This window comes from Lissotriton vulgaris, chromosome 7 (genome assembly GCF_964263255.1).
Source record: "Lissotriton vulgaris chromosome 7, aLisVul1.2, whole genome shotgun sequence".
Lineage (NCBI taxonomy): Eukaryota > Metazoa > Chordata > Amphibia > Caudata > Salamandridae > Lissotriton > Lissotriton vulgaris.
The window spans coordinates 661,979,824-661,997,835 of NC_141695.1; the positions used below are offsets into that span (position 1 = coordinate 661,979,824).

Consider the following 18,012-nt stretch of genomic DNA (forward strand, 5'->3'; position numbering starts at 1 on the left):
AATCTTAATGAAAAGTATAGCACAGATTCCTCCCAACTGACACCCTGCTTAAAAAACCTATATGATGCTGCCTTTACTGCAGCGTTCCTACAGCCCACGTTGAGCGACGCCCTCCTTATCGTACTGCCTAAGCCGGAACAAGACTGCTTTGAATTGGGTTCTTATCACACATTGGCGTTATTGAACCCAGATGATAACATACTAGCAGATCGCCTAGCCGTATTGGTGCCACAGCTAGTTAATTCGGACCAAACCAGTTATGCGTTCGCTAGAAACACTTCATTGAACGTCTCTCGCTTCTTACGAGTACTTAAGTATGCTTTTTCTTAGCACTCTTACTAGGCATGCATGGTTCTAGACCTTCACAATGCATCTGACTCACTGGAGTGGCCATTTCTACTCGAGGTGCTGCAACGCTCTGGCCTTTGGACCATATTCCTTTGCTTGATTATTTAAGTATACTAACCTAAACACAAGGGACCGTATCGACTGACATATCTAACCCCATCACGATACAGCGTGGGACTCACCAAGGATGTCCCCTATTCCCACGGTTATCCTCTCTAGCACTAGAACCCTTGGATCAGCACCTACGTGCGCAAGGCCGAGACTGAGGATCCCACAGGGAGATGGCATATACGTGATTTCGATTTTTGCGGATGACATGCTCCTTTACCTCAAAGATATTAGGTCCATACCCCCAACTGTAGTGAGCCAACTCACAGATTTTGCCGTCATTTCTGGACAGCGAGTCAACTGGTCTAAATCATTCTTATTTCCTTTCCACACCCACACCCACACTCCACATCCTGTTTGCACAGCAAATTGCATTGCACTCGAATGGCAATCCGACACGTTTTGCTACATAAGGATCCGTATACATCGTACACCGGAGGACCTACTGAAGACAATTTGATGCAAGCGGTTTATGCATTAAGTGCACCATTCTCTTATGCCAGACACCGCCCCTGTCGGTTGCTGGACGGGTGGTCATGACGAAAAGGCCCATTCTACCAAGAGTGCTCTACTATTTCACTAACCGTCTGCTTTTTATACATTAACTGTTTTTTCACTCCTTAGAGCGTATGATCGGGGACTTCATTTGGCACAACATACATCACAGGCTAGCACTGCATCTCCCCACTGAGGGCGGTAGACTCAGCGTCCCCAGTCTGGAGCATTATTATCTGAAGTCGCAGTTGCAATGGGTGTCACATTGGCTTGCTGCCCAGAATCTCACGACACTGCAACATTGCTTCCTTCCTGGACCTTGTAATCCGTCCTGACTTTATTTCACCCCTTTTCTAGGCCTTCACCGCCAGATATCCCTCCTCCTCCAAGTGGCTTACCAGTGCTATTGCAGAACCCTTTTCATCACTTGGACAACTAGACCATATGCTCCAGCGCTGCCATTACTTGGTATGCCAATGGGGAGTGGGTTTGCTACTCTCTCAGAGCTGGTTATATAGCACACAGCAGGACTACACACTAAGTGACTAGTACAATGATGGATCACTCCTTCTGTTGGATGAGTTATTTGCTAACACTGAGCTTCCATCTGGCTAATTTTTACTACACGTCTCTTTTGTTGCTATACTGACTCACTCTTGGGGAGGAGATACAACAAGACCCAGCTAAACACCTGGTAACACAATATCTTCAACACACTAGGTACGGGCAGGCATTAGACCCTCAGGTTAGCCTGCGCCATGAGCACACAAATGCACTTCCCCTCGACACACCGCATGGGCACTAGGATGTAGATTTAAGCCACACCTGCACAGACAGGTAATGGCAGACTATTCTGCAATATCCTTCCCTTGTGTCCCACAACGTCCACTTCAAATTGATCCAATTATGCATTTTACATAGAGCGTACATAACTACTAGAAATATCAACTGGACAAAAGCGGCCTGACCCCAGATGCAGAAATAATACATATGCTCTGGTCCAGACCCACACTGGTAATATACTGGAGGGATGTTAAAACATACCTTGAACACTGGATAGCCACTGTCCTCTCGTACACTTGGGAAATCTGTCTATTGGAACTTAACCACCGCACCAAAAAACATAAGGCTGAAATGCGATTCGCCGACCCAGCGAAATGCCTAATCACTCGAAGGTGAAAGGCAGCGCAGCCACCTGTGGGTTCGGCATGGGTACTTACCATGCTGGAGTGGGCCGAGGGCACATGGTTGCATAGAGAAAAAGTAAAGCGTCTCTGTAAATATCCCCCTGCGGGGCTCTTAGATACACTTTTAGGGAAATTCTGTGAAGGAGAGCTAGATACTCTACACATTTCTGGCTCACCCATGCAGGTAGCACCCTCTCCTCGCTCTCCCCTACAGAGCTCCATACCGTCTGATGTTTGTTCCACTAACACTTATAGACCCTCCCTGCATTACTGACATGTGTATGGCAGCATCCTTCACGTTGAAGGAATGCACTCCTCCCCCATCTTCATTTCTTAGTTCTAGTCTCCTGTTGCCAAAACTTTTTCTCCTCCTCTTCGCTTGTTGGCATCCTTTGATCTTCTGTCGAGTCAACACATCCTGGTAACAATGTGTACAGACGACTGCTCACGTTAATGTCAATATTCATGACATTGTTTTACACCCAACTAATACTGTGACGTGTTGTCTCACATTTACTGTATATGTACTTAACCTAACAAATGTCAATAAAAATCAGTTGATAAAATAAATGAGATCTATGGCACAGAATCATTCAGATGAGATGACTGGTTTATGGGGTGTATGGTTCTTCTCTAATTTTACTGGCAGGGAAGTTTAATGTGAACATATAAAGTTTATTTTATATTTTTGAAAATAGACAATTTATATTTTTAATTTATAAATTCCCTTTCATCTTTTCTGCAATCACCATTGGTCAGTGTTCCGTATAGAAAGTAGAATTATAATCAGGGCAAATAGTGTCAAATTAAAGACAGAGGTGGAGACTAAGTAAGGTCAACAAAGTTATAGGAGGTAGGAAAATTGGCAAAACTGGTTTACTTGGTGTCTCATACCTTCAACGTGTATACAGTTATCTATGTACTATCACACATATAATACAAATACATATCCACAAAGATCTGGCCATGAGGTGCACAACTTTGCAAAAACAACAGGTGATGGACCGAATGTGGATCAATGTCACACATTCAACCCAGTCAAAAGATCTGGGTCCTAATCCATCGTTTTTTTGCACTCCACACCACCCTGGGTTAGACAATGGCGATATGCAAATCAGCTCTGACCCTGTGCCCCATGGGAACAGTCCAGTCCGAACTACAAAAGCCATGTCCTTCCCAGAACGGCATCAAGCATCCGAGGACCGGACCGGTTTCGAGGTAACACCTCTCATCAGCCCGGCTAGCTTGACTCCAGTGGTGTGGAGTGCCTGGGACCCACGTCTGGGCATCCCCAGTACACTTATAGCGAGTTTGCAAAAACAACAGGTGATGGACCGAATGTGGATCAATGTCACACATTCAACCCAGTCAAAAGATCTGGGTCCTAATCCATCGTTTTTTTGCACTCCACACCACCCTGGGTTAGACAATGGCGATATGCAAATCAGCTCTGACCCTGTGCCCCATGGGAACAGTCCAGTCCGAACTACAAAAGCCATGTCCTTCCCAGAACGGAATCAAGCATCCGAGGACCGGACCGGTTTCGAGGTAACACCTCTCATCAGCCCGGCTAGCTTGACTCCAGTGGTGTGGAGTGCCTGGGACCCACGTCTGGGCATCCCCAGTACACTTATAGCGAGTTTGCAAAAACAACAGGTGATGGACCGAATGTGGATCAATGTCACACATTCAACCCAGTCAAAAGATCTGGGTCCTAATCCATCGTTTTTTTGCACTCCACACCACCCTGGGTTAGACAATGGCGATATGCAAATCAGCTCTGACCCTGTGCCCCATGGGAACAGTCAAATCCGAACTACAAAAGCCATGTCCTTCCCAGAACGGAATCAAGCATCCGAGGACCGGACCGGTTTCGAGGTAACACCTCTCATCAGCCCGGCTAGCTTGACTCCAGTGGTGTGGAGTGCCTGGGACCCACGTCTGGGCATCCCCAGTACACTTATAGCGAGTTTGCAAAAACAACAGGTGATGGACCGAATGTGGATCAATGTCACACATTCAACCCAGTCAAAAGATCTGGGTCCTAATCCATCGTTTTTTTGCACTCCACACCACCCTGGGTTAGACAATGGCGATATGCAAATCAGCTCTGACCCTGTGCCCCATGGGAACAGTCCAGTCCGAACTACAGTCTGGGAAAGATATGGCTGTTGTAGTTCGGACTGGACTGTTCCCATGGGGCACAGGGTCAGAGCTGATTTGCATAAAGCCATTATCTGACCCAGGGTGGTGTGGAGTGCAAAAAACGATGGATTTAGGCCCAGATCCTTGTACTGGGGTGAATGTAAGACATTGATCTACATTCTGTCCATCAAATTGTTTTTTGTAATTCTCTCCCTGAGTGTACTGGGGTAGCTCAGACGTGGGTCCCAGAGCCTCCACACCACTGGAGTCAAGCTAGCCGGGCTGATGAGAGGTGTTACCTCGAAACTGGTCCGGTCCTCGGATGCTTGATTCCGGTCTGGGAAAGATATGGCTGTTGTAGTTCGGACTGGACTGTTCCCATGGGGCACAGGGTCAGAGCTGATTTGCATAAAGCCAATATCTGACCCAGGGTGGTGTGGAGTGCAAAAAACGATGGATTTAGGCCCAGATCCTTGTACTGGGGTGAATGTAAGACATTGATCTACATTCTGTCCATCAAATTGTTTTTTGTAATTCTCTCCCTGAGTGTACTGGGGTAGCTCAGACGTGGGTCCCAGAGCCTCCACACCACTGGAGTCAAGCTAGCCGGGCTGATGAGGTGTTACCTCGAAACCGGTCCGGTCCTCGGATGCTTGATTCCGGTCTGGGAAAGATATGGCTGTTGTAGTTCGGACTGGACTGTTCCCATGGGGCACAGGGTCAGAGCTGATTTGCATAAAGCCATTATCTGACCCAGGGTGGTGTGGAGTGCAAAAAACGATGGATTTAGGCCCAGATCCTTGTACTGGGGTGAATGTAAGACATTGATCTACATTCTGTCCATCAAATTGTTTTTTGTAATTCTCTCCCTGAGTGTACTGGGGTAGCTCAGACGTGGGTCCCAGAGCCTCCACACCACTGGAGTCAAGCTAGCCGGGCTGATGAGGTGTTACCTCGAAACCGGTCCGGTCCTCGCATGCTTGATTCCGGTCTGGGAAAGATATGGCTGTTGTAGTTCGGACTGGACTGTTCCCATGGGGCACAGGGTCAGAGCTGATTTGCATAAAGCCATTATCTGACCCAGGGTGGTGTGGAGTGCAAAAAACGATGGATTTAGGCCCAGATCCTTGTACTGGGGTGAATGTAAGACATTGATCTACATTCTGTCAATCAAATTGTTTTTTGTAATTCTCTCCCTGAGTGTACTGGGGTAGCTCAGACGTGGGTCCTAGAGCCTCCACACCACTGGAGTCAAGCTAGGCGGGCTGATGAGAGGTGTTACCTCGAAACCGGTCCGGTCCTCGGATGCTTGATTCCGGTCTGGGAAAGATATGGCTGTTGTAGTTCGGACTGGACTGTTCCCATGGGGCACAGGGTCAGAGCTGATTTGCATAAAGCCATTATCTGACCCAGGGTGGTGTGGAGTGCAAAAAACGATGGATTTAGGCCCAGATCCTTGTACTGGGGTGAATGTAAGACATTGATCTACATTCTGTCCATCAAATTGTTTTTTGTAATTCTCTCCCTGAGTGTACTGGGGTAGCTCAGACGTGGGTCCCAGAGCCTCCACACCACTGGAGTCAAGCTAGCCGGGCTGATGAGAGGTGTTACCTCGAAACCGGTCCGGTCCTCGGATGCTTGATTCCGGTCTGGGAAAGATATGGCTGTTGTAGTTCGGACTGGACTGTTCCCATGGGGCACAGGGTCAGAGCTGATTTGCATAAAGCCATTATCTGACCCAGGGTGGTGTGGAGTGCAAAAAACGATGGATTTAGGCCCAGATCCTTGTACTGGGGTGAATGTAAGACATTGATCTACATTCTGTCCATCAAATTGTTTTTTGTAATTCTCTCCCTGAGTGTACTGGGGTAGCTCAGACGTGGGTCCCAGAGCCTCCACACCACTGGAGTCAAGCTAGCCGGGCTGATGAGAGGTGTTACCTCGAAACCGGTCCGGTCCTCGGATGCTTGATTCCGGTCTGGGAAAGATATGGCTGTTGTAGTTCGGACTGGACTGTTCCCATGGGGCACAGGGTCAGAGCTGATTTGCATAAAGCCATTATCTGACCCAGGGTGGTGTGGAGTGCAAAAAACGATGGATTTAGGCCCAGATCCTTGGACTGGGGTGAATGTAAGACATTGATCTACATTCTGTCCATCAAATTGTTTTTTGTAATTCTCTCCATGAGGTGCACAACGGCAGCTTTAAAGCACCAGAAGCAAAGACAGAGTTTACAATTAAGTATGTCTATGAAGCTACAGGAGAGGGGAAGATGGCCAGACCTGATAAGCCAGATAGTCCTCCTATACCATCAATTTCTTTGTATGTTACAATATAATACCATAACAGTGTTTTCATAAACAGAGCGGACAAGTAAAGGACATGAGAGCTGTGAATATTTACGTATAGAAGATCTTACTAACATACCCAAAATATAAGGGTTCTTTGAGAAAATTGGGTTGTTGGTTGAGGAGTAAAACCATACTGGAATAACAGCCACAATCCTTGAAGTCACTTGAGGGATACAAATCAAATTCCCCTACATTAGCAGTATTAATCATATCTATATATTGTGTTAGCATGATGTATCTATATACTCTTTGCTTTTTATATGCATAATGCCTAACCTATATGTGTGATTCTCATAACAGGTAACCGTAGCGCGTTTAATCGCCAGGGGAAATGAATCCGTATTGGGAGTTCAATCATTGGCTCATAAGGACCATCCTTCATTCAATGACCTTTGAAGCCAGATCTATAATCTCAGCAGAGTGTGCTTATTTTAATGTAATTCAATGTTTAAACAGACTAATCTTGTAGCGGTTACGTATTGTTAGAGGTGTATGTATCTCCATTCTACTGTTTTAGTGGTGTAATACAGAATCCCACGGGATGTTGTCATTAAGTCCCAAAGTGTGGGTTGCAAGATGGTAAACCCACCTCTGTTCCTTCTCGAACAGTCTTTGCGTTGAATTGCTTCCAGATGCAATCTGCTCAATAATGGTCCATCGCAGATCGTTTGTCGTTGGATTAAACTGTAAGAAATGTTCCGTCATTCTTGTGGCACTCTTTCTACATCGGATGTTGCTTCGATGTTCACACATGCGTTGTTTAAATTTTCCCTGTGGTCATGCCCACAGACCTCAAGCTGCAGGGGCAAGTGATCATATAGAAACGTTAGTTGAATTACAATTGGTATGTGAGCGTTGCGTCCAGGTACATCCACTTTCCAGGTTTAAAGTTTTGGTGGGTGCAGTTAAGAGGCAAATACTGCAATTCCCACAAGGGAAATGTCACTGGACTCTGGGCAGGCCCCAAGCATTCAGGACAGTCGGTTTTGCTTCATTCTCAGTTTTCCATGGGCAAGTTATACCAGAGCGTCCCTGATGCTCCTCGCTTTTTTGTATGAGAACAGTGATTTTGTCCATTTGCTGATGTTGGTTTCCAAAACCTTCTAATGCTTTTTTTATTGATTTGGAAATCGAATTTGAAGCAATGTTATACGTGGTGTCACATATCAACGTAACTTCTTCAGAATGTTTCTGATGGTGCTCAAGTAGAACTTCCCTTGGTTAGTTTCTAGCTCGTTTACAGCCTCTTTTGAGGGTCCAGTTTGGATAGGTAAATGCTACTTACCAGTATGCATCTGTTCTTGGCATGTAGAGCTGCAGAGTCTCACACTGAGCATTAGATCGCCACCTGGTGTTGGGCTCGGATGATTGCATGTTGTTATCATCTTTGAAGAAGTCTTCGTAGTCACGAGATGGGTGACTCATCCCTTGGACAATAGATTGTTTTTCGCCATGATGGGAAATGATGAAGTTAGTAGAAATAGAAAAAAGGGATGTCCATGTGTGTATATCTAATTACGATAGAACTGGAACAGATACAGGTCCCGGGGAGGCGGGTGGGCGTGTGAGACTCCGCAGCTCTACATGCCAAGAACAGATGCACACTGGTAAGTAGCATTTACCGTTCGAGGCATATGAGCTGCAGATCTCACACTGAGCATTGACTATACAGCAGTGCTTCCACTAGCGGTGGTCGCCTGTATCTGTTGCAGTACATTGAAAGAGTTTTGGGGACAGCTTGGCCTACTGCAGCTTGCTGCTTTGCTTGCACTTCAACACAATAGTGTTTAGTGAAGGTATGTATTGCAGACCATGTTGCTGCTTTGCATAGGTCTTCTAGAGGAATGTTCCCTAAGAAGGCCATAGAGGCTCCTAGTTTGTGTGTGGAGTGCACTCTAGGAGGAATTGTTAATGTACGTTTTGCTTTTTGATAGCATATTTGTATGCATTTTACAATCCACCTAGTAATTCCAGCTTTAGAGATGGAGTTGCCTTTATGTGGCGGTGAGAAAGTTACAAACAACTGTTTTGTTTTTCGAAAGGTTTTAGTCCTATCAATGTAATATAGAAGGGCTCTTTTTACGTCTAGGGTGTGTAGAGCTCTTTCTGCTAGAGAGTCTGGGTTTTGAAAAAAAGTTGGCAACTCTACTGATTAGTTTAGATGAAATGGAGTAATGACTTTAGGAAGGAATTTTGGATTTGTTCTTAGGACCACTTTGCTACGGTGTAGTTGTAAAAATGGTTCTTGTATGGTGAAAGCTTGAATTTCACCTACTCTCCGGAGAGAGGTAATAGCAATAAGGAAAGCTGTTTTCCATGTGAGGAATTGCAGTTCACATTTGTGTAAAGGTTCAAAAGGGGGTCCCATGAGCATGGTAAGAACAATGTTTAGGTTCCACACTGGAGCGGGTGGTAACCTAGAAGGAATGATTCTTTTCAATCCTTCCATAAATGCTTTAATTGTCGGCACCCTAAATAATGACAGATGTTGTCAATTTTGTAGGTACGCAGCAATGGCGGCAAGATGAAGCCTTATAGATGAATATGCTAGACTACATCTTTGTAAGTGTAGAAGGTAGCAGATAATATTCTGGATAGAAGCATCCAGTGGATCAATTTGATTATTGTTGCAGTAAATAGCAAATATTTTCTATTTTGCTGATTAGCAGGCTCTAGTTGTAGGTCTTCTGGCTTCCTTAATGATATTCATACAGTCTGGTGGTAGGTTAAGGTAACCAAACTCTAAGACTTCAGCAGTCCGATCGCTAGATTCAGTTGATTTGGATCTGGATGTCTGATGTCGCCATGGTTCTGCGTTAGCATGGATGGTGTCAGACACAGTTTTTGGTGTGGAACCATTGAGAGTTCTAGCAGCGCTGTGAACCACGGTTGTCGTGCCCATGTGGGAGCTACTAGGATCATCTTGAGAGACTGTTGTCTTAACTTGCGTACTACTAGTGGTATTAGTGGCAGTGGCGGAAAAGCGTATGCAAATCTGCCTGACCAGTTCATCCATATCGCATTGCCTTTGGACAACGGGTGGGGAAACCTGGCGGGGAAGGTTGGGCATTTTGCGTTATCGTGTGTGGCAAACAGATCTAGGTCTGGATGACCCCACTTGTGAAAGAATGGCAGAAGAACTTGCTGAAGTAGCTCCCATTTGTGAATCTGTTGTGTCTGCCGACGTAACAAATCTGCTATCTGATTGTGAACACCTGGAAGGTGCTCTGCTAGCAGATATATTTTCTGTGGAATGGCCCATCTCCAAATGTTCTGTGTGGGCTGGGACAGTTGCAAAAAGTGTGTCCCCCCTCCTCCCTGTTTTTTAATGTAGAACATGGCTGTCATGCTGTCCGTCCGGATCAGGACAGTCTTGTTCTGTACATGTACTTGGAAGGACTTGAGTGCTAGGAATACTGCTTGCAGCAATAGGTGATTGATGTGGAGCATTTTTTGTTGAGTGGTCCATTTCCCTTGAGTTGTATGGTGTAGGAGATGGGCTCCCCATCCTGTTAGGAATGCATCTGTTGTAAGTACTATTTGTGGAACTGGCTCGAGGAACTGCCATCCTCTGGACAAGTTTTTGGTGTTCCACCACTGCAGAGAGGGATATGTGCGGCTGTCGACCAACACCAATTCTGTTAGTTGCCCTTGAGCCTGGTTCCACTGATGTGGTAGACATTCTTGCAATAGGCGCATTTGCAGTCTTGCATATAGAACAATAAAAATGCATGATGCCATCATGCCTATTAGTTGCATGAACACTCTGGCTGGGAGAGTTTTGTGTTTGAAACTTTGTGACTAGGGCTTGAATGCTCTGTATCCTGGCCGGATCGGGATAAGCTAGAGCTGTAGCTGTGTTTATTGTATCCCCTAGGTATTGATGTACATGAGAGGGCTGAAGATGCGACTTGGTATAGTTGATTGTGAATCCTAAGTTGTGCAATGTTTGAATCGCTTTTAATGTGTGTTGGACACACTGATTTAACGACTTGGCTTTTATAAGTCAATCGTCTAGGTATGGGAAGACATGGATGTGTTGTCTTCTGAGATGTGCCTCTACTGCTGTTAGGCACTTTGTAAACACTCTTGGTGCAGTAGTGACTCAGAATAGAAGGACTTTGAACTGATACTGTTGTCCTTCTAGCACAAACCTTAGATACTTCCTGTGAGAAGGATGTATTGCAATGTGGAAGTAGTTGTCCTTGAGATCTAGCGTTGTCAGGAAATCAGTTTGTTGCAACAATGGGAGCACTTGTTGTAAAGTGATCATATAAAAATGATCTGAGTGTATATATAGATTGAGGGGCCTCAGGTCGAGGATTGGTCTTAGTGTCCAGTCCTTCTTGGGTATTAGGAAATACAGTGAGTAAACCCCTGTTCCTTGATGTTGTAATGAAACTATTTCTATTGTGTGTTCTGTAGATATTGGACGAAGTATGGGTGGTATATGTGGCGGGATAGCTGTAAGTTCTAGGCAGTAGCCATACTGGATAATCTGTCTTATCCACTTTTCTGTTGTGATGGAATGCCAGACAGGTAGGAACTGTGTTAGTCTAACCCCTAGAGGAGTGGAATGCTGTTGGGGACGCAGAAAGAAGTTACTGTTTTGTGGTGGGAGAGGTTTGATTATTGTTATTTCCTCTGCCTCTTCCCTTGTTGTTGTTGCCTCTGAAGCTTCCTCTAAAATATCCTCTATTGGAAGATGTTTGTGTATTGGTTTTAAAGGAAGCTGAATTGTCAGCTCCAGCTTGTTTGGAGCCTCCTCTGTTAAAGGAACGACGAAAGGAGCCTCGTGCTTGGGTGGACTGCAGAGCTCCCATAGATTTGGCTGCATCAGTGTCTTTCTTCATTTTCTGTGTCTACCTCTGGACCAAACAATTGTTGTTGGTTGAATGGCTGATTTAAGATGGTTGTTTGCACTTCCTGCTTAAATCCTGAAATGCGTAGTCATGCATGTCGTCTAAGTAGGACACTAGTGTTTATTGCTCTAGATGCAGGGCCTGCTACATCTAGTGTGCACTTGATTGAGGCATTTGAGATTAGCTTACCCTCTTGTATAAGGTCATTTGCATGTGCTTTATATTGGTCAGGTAGATGTTGTAAAAGTGAAAAGTGTTTCTAACTGATCATAGTGAGCCCTGTTGTATCTTGCGAGGAGGGCTTGTGTGTTAGATATGCGCCATGTATTGCTAGCTTGGGCAGCTATTCTCTTGAGTGAAGCGTCTATAGTTTTTGAATCCTTATTAGGAGGTGGTGCTTCACCTGATGTTTGTGAGTTTGCTCGCTTTCTGGCGTTTGAAAGGACTAGGGTAAGGGTAGCTGTCCCTTAATGTAGCCAGGATCTGTACTTTTTCTCTATTCTTGGATTTATGATCATAGCTCGTACGGGATCTTTAAACACATGCATGATGACCCCTTTAATCATAGGTAGTATTTGAACTGACTTTTGGGAGTGTTCAAAAGTATCTAGCAAAAAATCTTCTGCCTCATCTGAGTACATTGTAACATTATGATAGATGGCAGCCCTATTGAATAAGTGTCCAAACCAGATATCTTCTGGAGGAGATAGTTTGGATGGGTATGGAAGTGGATCTGGGATATCTGGTACATCTTGTGGGTTTGGGTACTCCCAGTCTGATGTATCACTGGGGTAGGGAAAAGGCTCATTTGGGTCTCCCCCTTCCCCTAGATAATCCTCATCCTCATTCTGAGGTGGTGTATGTGGAGGTGAAGAATGAGGAGGAGAATTTTGAGGTGAAAGGTTTGAAGGAAGAGGAGGTGACGGAGAAAGAAGAGTAGGTGAAGAAGGTACAGGAGAAGAAGGGTGCATAGGTAATGTGGCAGAATCCTTCTCGACAGTCACTGGAGGTGTAGGTGCTGTATCTAACTTCCTCTTTCTGAGTAGCATAGTAAAAACATGACCTGTTTGTGGATCAATGTAGATCCTTTTTTTTGCAAAGGATCAGGTTGAAAAAGCTCCTCTTCTTGAGGAACCGCTTTTGGCGCAGATTTTTTCGGTTCCTGGCATGGTTGTAGCTTGTCTTTAGCCTTAGGAGCTGGTGTAGTTTTGTGGCGTAGTTTTCGGCACCAAAGATATGGTCTTTGGAGTTGAGGCCTGTTTCGTGGGATTGGAAGCATCAGAAGCAGGCTTTGTGGTTTTTGGCACTGACAATTTCGGGCAGGAAGCTGTTTTGGTCGGCTTTGAAGCGTCGGAAACAGGCTTCATTATTTTCGGAGCCGTCTTGTCTTTAGGAGGCAACGGTTTCAGAGTGTGTTTCGGAACCGGGACTTCTTTCGAGGGAGCTGGTGGTATCGGCACGTCCGGTTTGCTCGGTATGGAGCTACCGGAAGGCTTTAATATTTTCTTCGGAGCCGGGCTGGATTGCGGGGCTCTCGAAGTAGTGGTAGCGACTGGGCCCCGAAGGCAGAGTTTTGACCTTTGCCTTCGATTTAGGTGTTGGAGCTTGGGTAGGGGCAGTAGTACTCCCGCATTGACCCTAAGGTATGGAGTTGTCTGACTCGGATACGATTTGGAGATCGGAACCATCCTCTGGGACGAATGGACCTTCGTCGAAGATATCCACCGGTTCCGGAGCCGATCTCTGCATATCGTGTCGACGGGCCCTCTGATCTCGAATGGTCTTTTTGGATCGAAAGGATGCACAAGCTGTACAGCTCGACTCGTTGTGTTCTGTTGATAAGCACAGGTTACACACCTCGTGATGGTCGCTGTGTGGACATTTTGCTCCACACTCTGGGCATCTCTTGAACGGCGTCCTTCCCATGAGTTGTAGGTCTCAGGGCGTGGATAGGCCCAACGGCCCGCATCGATGACCGGAATCTATCTGATGAGGTCGAGTCGATAGTTATTGATATTGAAGGTTGTTTGGTAAAATTTTTACGCGGCAAAATACTGGAAAAGTAGATTTTGAACCAAAGCGGAAAAGTTACATCCGAACCCTGTGGCGGAAAAAAACAATCTAAGGATGGAGTCGATGCCCATGCACACTATCGTCCAAGGGAGGAGTCACCTATCACGTGACTACAAAGACATTTTCAAGACAACAACATGCAATTATCCGAGCCCAACACCAGGTGGCGATCTAATGCTCAGTGTGAGATCTGCAGCTCATATGCCTCGAACACCTCGTTTTCGTAGTTAGTTAGTTAGGTCAGTGGCTTCCGACCGAAAGTCGTCAATCCTGCTGAAGTTGCGTCGGATCCTCAGGTACTGACCATACAGTAGATTCTCGCTCAGGGTTCTCGGGTGTAAGCTAGAAAACTCCAGTAAATTGTTTTCATCCATAGGTTTATAATGGGTCTTGGATAATAGTTTCTTTCTGATTTCGTTATCACGAAGTCTAAAAAATCATCTCTTTTTTTTGTCCAAGGTGTGTGAACCTTAAGTTGGGATCCAGGGTGTTGATCCATTCCAAAAATACCAAAAGCGGGGCTTCAGGTCCTTGCCAGATGACCAAAATATCATGGATATATCTTTTCCAAAAAAAGATATACCAAAGGCATAGGGGTTACCTGCATTTAAGATGTATTTGCATTCAAAATCATGCACATACAGTCCTGCTATGCTTGGGGAAAAAGTGCTGCCCATAGACGTCCCTGTTTGTAAAAAGAGGTTACTCTTCTACTCAAAGAAATTCCGTTTTAGGTCCAAAGTGGCACACTCGTTGATAAATTGTTTGGGAGTCTGGTGTTCCCAGATGCCTTCATTCAGAGTCACACTCAAAACTCTGATGGTATCGTCCTGAGGGATGCTAGTGTAGAGACTTTCAATGTCTAGTGAGACCAGGATTGTAGAGTGTTCATCAACCGTGAACTCCTGTAGGATGCCCAGGAGGCTCTTGGTGTCTTTGAGGTAGGTCCTGTAGGATGCCCAGGAGGCTCTTGGTGTCTTTGAGGTAGGTAGTGGTCTGTTGGACGAGAGGCTTAAAGAAAAAGTCACAGAACCGTGACAAAGGCTCCAAAAGGAAGCCTATCCCGGACACAATCGGGCGTCCCGGAGGTGGCGTCTTGTTTTTGTGTCTTGGCAAGGATGTAAAAATAAGGAATTATTTCCTGACCCGTCGTCAAAAAATCTGCCTCATTCTTTGTGATGTAGTCATTCGCCTTGGCACAATTGACCAAATTACTAATTTCTGTCTTGAGTTGCGTGGATGGATCACTGATCAGGGGGGTGTAGTTCCTCGGGTCATTCAGGAGACGTCTACATTCTCTATCATAGTCTCCTACATCCTGAATAACCAACCTTCCGCCTTTGTCTGCAGGCTTGATATCGATCAAGGTGTTGAATTGGTTGTGAAAACCACCACCCCCTGGTGTAGGAAAGCCTGGCCACATCTGTTAAGGGTACAGTCGCCAACCCATACCTCTGCCCCTCAGTCTAGATCTAAAACTACCCCTGCTTGATCCACTGGACGTTGATACATCGTCATCAGACGTGTCAGAAAATTATAGACTTCTTTGGGTGTACTGTATAATCTGGGTCAGCATAATGGTATACCTTGGTTGAATGTGAACTACTTTAGGTCTTTTTGCAATTTCTGTACTTTAGACTGTGAGAGACTGTCTTTATAGTCATTGATATCCTTATTCAATTTGTCAAGTTTTTTCTTGTACCCGGTCAATGTGGTCTTGAAATGAATTTCCACCATCATTGCTTCCGATAACCTTAGTGCAGTTTTTATGATAAGCACTAACCAGTCGCGGGTGCAGTGCCATGCAATCAGGGCCATTCTATAAAAACAGCATCTTCTAAAAAAAGTGCACGGGCATTTGTGACCAGTAGACCTTTGGGAGCAATGTTATTCCGCAGGTACTCCATTAGGATTGTACCATGAAGTATAGTTCGGATCCGGTTTCGATTTTGTTCTGTTAATTTCTCCCAATCACTGGTCTGGGAGATAGTTTGTGCTATCGTCTGGTCAGAAAACAGAGGGATGGCCAAAATGGCATCCATCTCTGCATCAGAGAATGACAATCCTGGGATATCCATGCTATTTGCAAATTTCAGTCAAAGTCCTTCAAGCAATATAGAGAGACAAAAACTCACAGCTGTGCGCTGCCTAGATATATATATATATAATCAACAGGAGAGAGAGGGATACTGAGCCACTCTTAGACCCCCTATCAATAATCTTAATTAAACAACAGAAGATTGAGGCCAACTAGGTTGGTGAGCGAGGGTTCTTTTAATCCATTCGAGTGATCCTTTTGCGCCGTTTATTCTTAGCTTTTTCTCTGTATTTTGGCATAAGTGCTGCAGACCCACTAGTAGCATTTAATCTACCAGCCCTGGTTATATGATATACCACTTTAGAAGGGACTTACACATAAATTAAATGTTCCAATCGGGTGCAAGACAATTTGACCATGTTTTTATTGAGGGAGCACAAGCACTTTAGCACTGGCTAGCAGTGATAAAGTACACAGAGTTCTAAAAGCCAACAAAACATGAGAGGTGAAAGCAAAAGGTTTGGGGCTGACCCTGCAGAGAGGGCCAGGCCCAACAGGTCCTATTATGAATCAGGTGGAACAAATTAATTTGTGCTTTCACGCATTCATTTTGTTCTGCCTGGTTATCAAATGTTTCTACACCCAGATTTCCCAGGTGTGAAAAACCAGTAGCATCCAAGTCTCATTCCTGTTTTTATTTGCCTTCCTAACAGAGGGGTTCCAAGACTTGAACAATGTTTCTACTTCTCTACCCTACTCCCCTCACCTCCCTCTATTACCAAAAACACACAGCACCACCTGCTAAATGTATGTGTTAGAATCCCCCACAGAATTAGGAAATCACGAGGCTTTACGGCCTGAAAAATAGCAGTACCACATGCGAATCAGCAATTCTATGAGGTTTAACTTGTAATTGGGCAGATTTACCACACAAAAACAATTGCCATGCAAGTTTATTGTGCAGTTAATCTGCCCCTTTACCAGGCTATTTGTAATTGGGGTTAAGTGTGTCACTTGAGTAGTACTCTACCATCATTGGTGGCCCCAACAATTTTATCTTTGGTCCATCGTGTTTTCCCTCTTGCCCCACACTTCTTTTAAAAGTAGTGACACCACTGACAAAGAGCCTTGGGCCCAGATTCAGAGTTTGTCAAAATGAAGGTGCTATTTATCGCATCTGAATTTTGGGGAATAACATGTGGATTTTGGTGCTTAGTGCACCAATATTTGCATTGTATGGTAAATACCACGCACATTTCCATAGTTAAATTGCCAGGTTTGACCTGCCGGAATTTAAGAAAATGTCTATTTTTAACGCACAAGCAAGTATATCTGTAGAATACATTAGTTAGTGATAGATTCCTTACCTTAGAATATACCCAGGCATCAGACTGGATCCGGAAAGGTTTGCTTAGTAGTACCCTTGCCACCTGGCGGCGGTCGGTGGCATCTAGTGATGTTTTTATCCACCGGGGCCCCCGTAGCCGGCCTCAAACAGGTGCCCAAGATGACCTCTGTAAGAGAGTCATTAAAGGGAAGCGTGTAATGTAAGGTAAAGAGTGCCTACAGGGGATTTTGTTTGTAAGGAACTTCTCTTTTTTAGAAATACTTAAGAGGTGAGTCCTACAGGAACAAACACCAACGTGTCATTAGACAACAACAATAAATGTAAGTTACGAGCACAGAAACACTGGAAATCCTAATAGTATAAAAATATATGTATTTTTATATAGCAGAGATTAAAAAGAGTACAAAAACATGGAACAAATTAATGGAACCGGCCGGGGCCGGACAGGCACCGGTTCCCAATGCGGATCCCAAGCTGGAACAAAATGGTCTGGGAACCAGGGCAGGGGCGGGATAAACGGCACGCAGTGCCGCGCCGGGGGCGGAGCCGAGGGTGGCACCCGGGCTGGAGCCGAGGGTGGCGCCAGGGCCAGAGCTGGCAATGCCGCACCTCGTGGTGCCGGGGCCAGGGGCGCAGGATCCTGCAGACGCCGATGGCAGAGCAGCCGGCCAGCAGGATCTGGACACGGGTCCTCGGGCCCGAAGGCACACTGGCGGGAGCCAGAGGCCTGTAAAGGTGGTCCAAAGCAGCAAGGAACTCTTGCATCTGTTCGGGAGTTGCCGACTGGCCCGGGTATGGCGGGTAGGCCGCGGTACTCCTCGGCTCCAGAGGAGCCGCAGAGGCAAGGCCCCTGTCCCCCTCGTGCGCCTCAGAGGAGCGATGGGTCGAAGAGCGAACACGCTTCTTCGACTCCTTTTTATGGCGACGCATACCGGAATCAGAGGGCGAAGCCTTGAAGTCAGAGGAGCTACGTCTCTGGTCCCACGAGCAGTCCCGGGAACGGCGACGCGTTGAATGCTGGACCTCCAGCAGCTTCAGGCGCCTCTACCGTAAGGCC

At 45.7% G+C, this 18,012-nt stretch overlaps 1 protein-coding gene across 2 annotated transcripts in view; it reads right to left on the bottom strand.

Annotated features, from left to right (window-relative positions):
- MMD (monocyte to macrophage differentiation associated) overlaps nucleotides 1–18,012 on the bottom strand; it is a 534,703-nt gene that overhangs the window by 43,733 nt on the left and 472,958 nt on the right. The window lies entirely within an intron of this gene.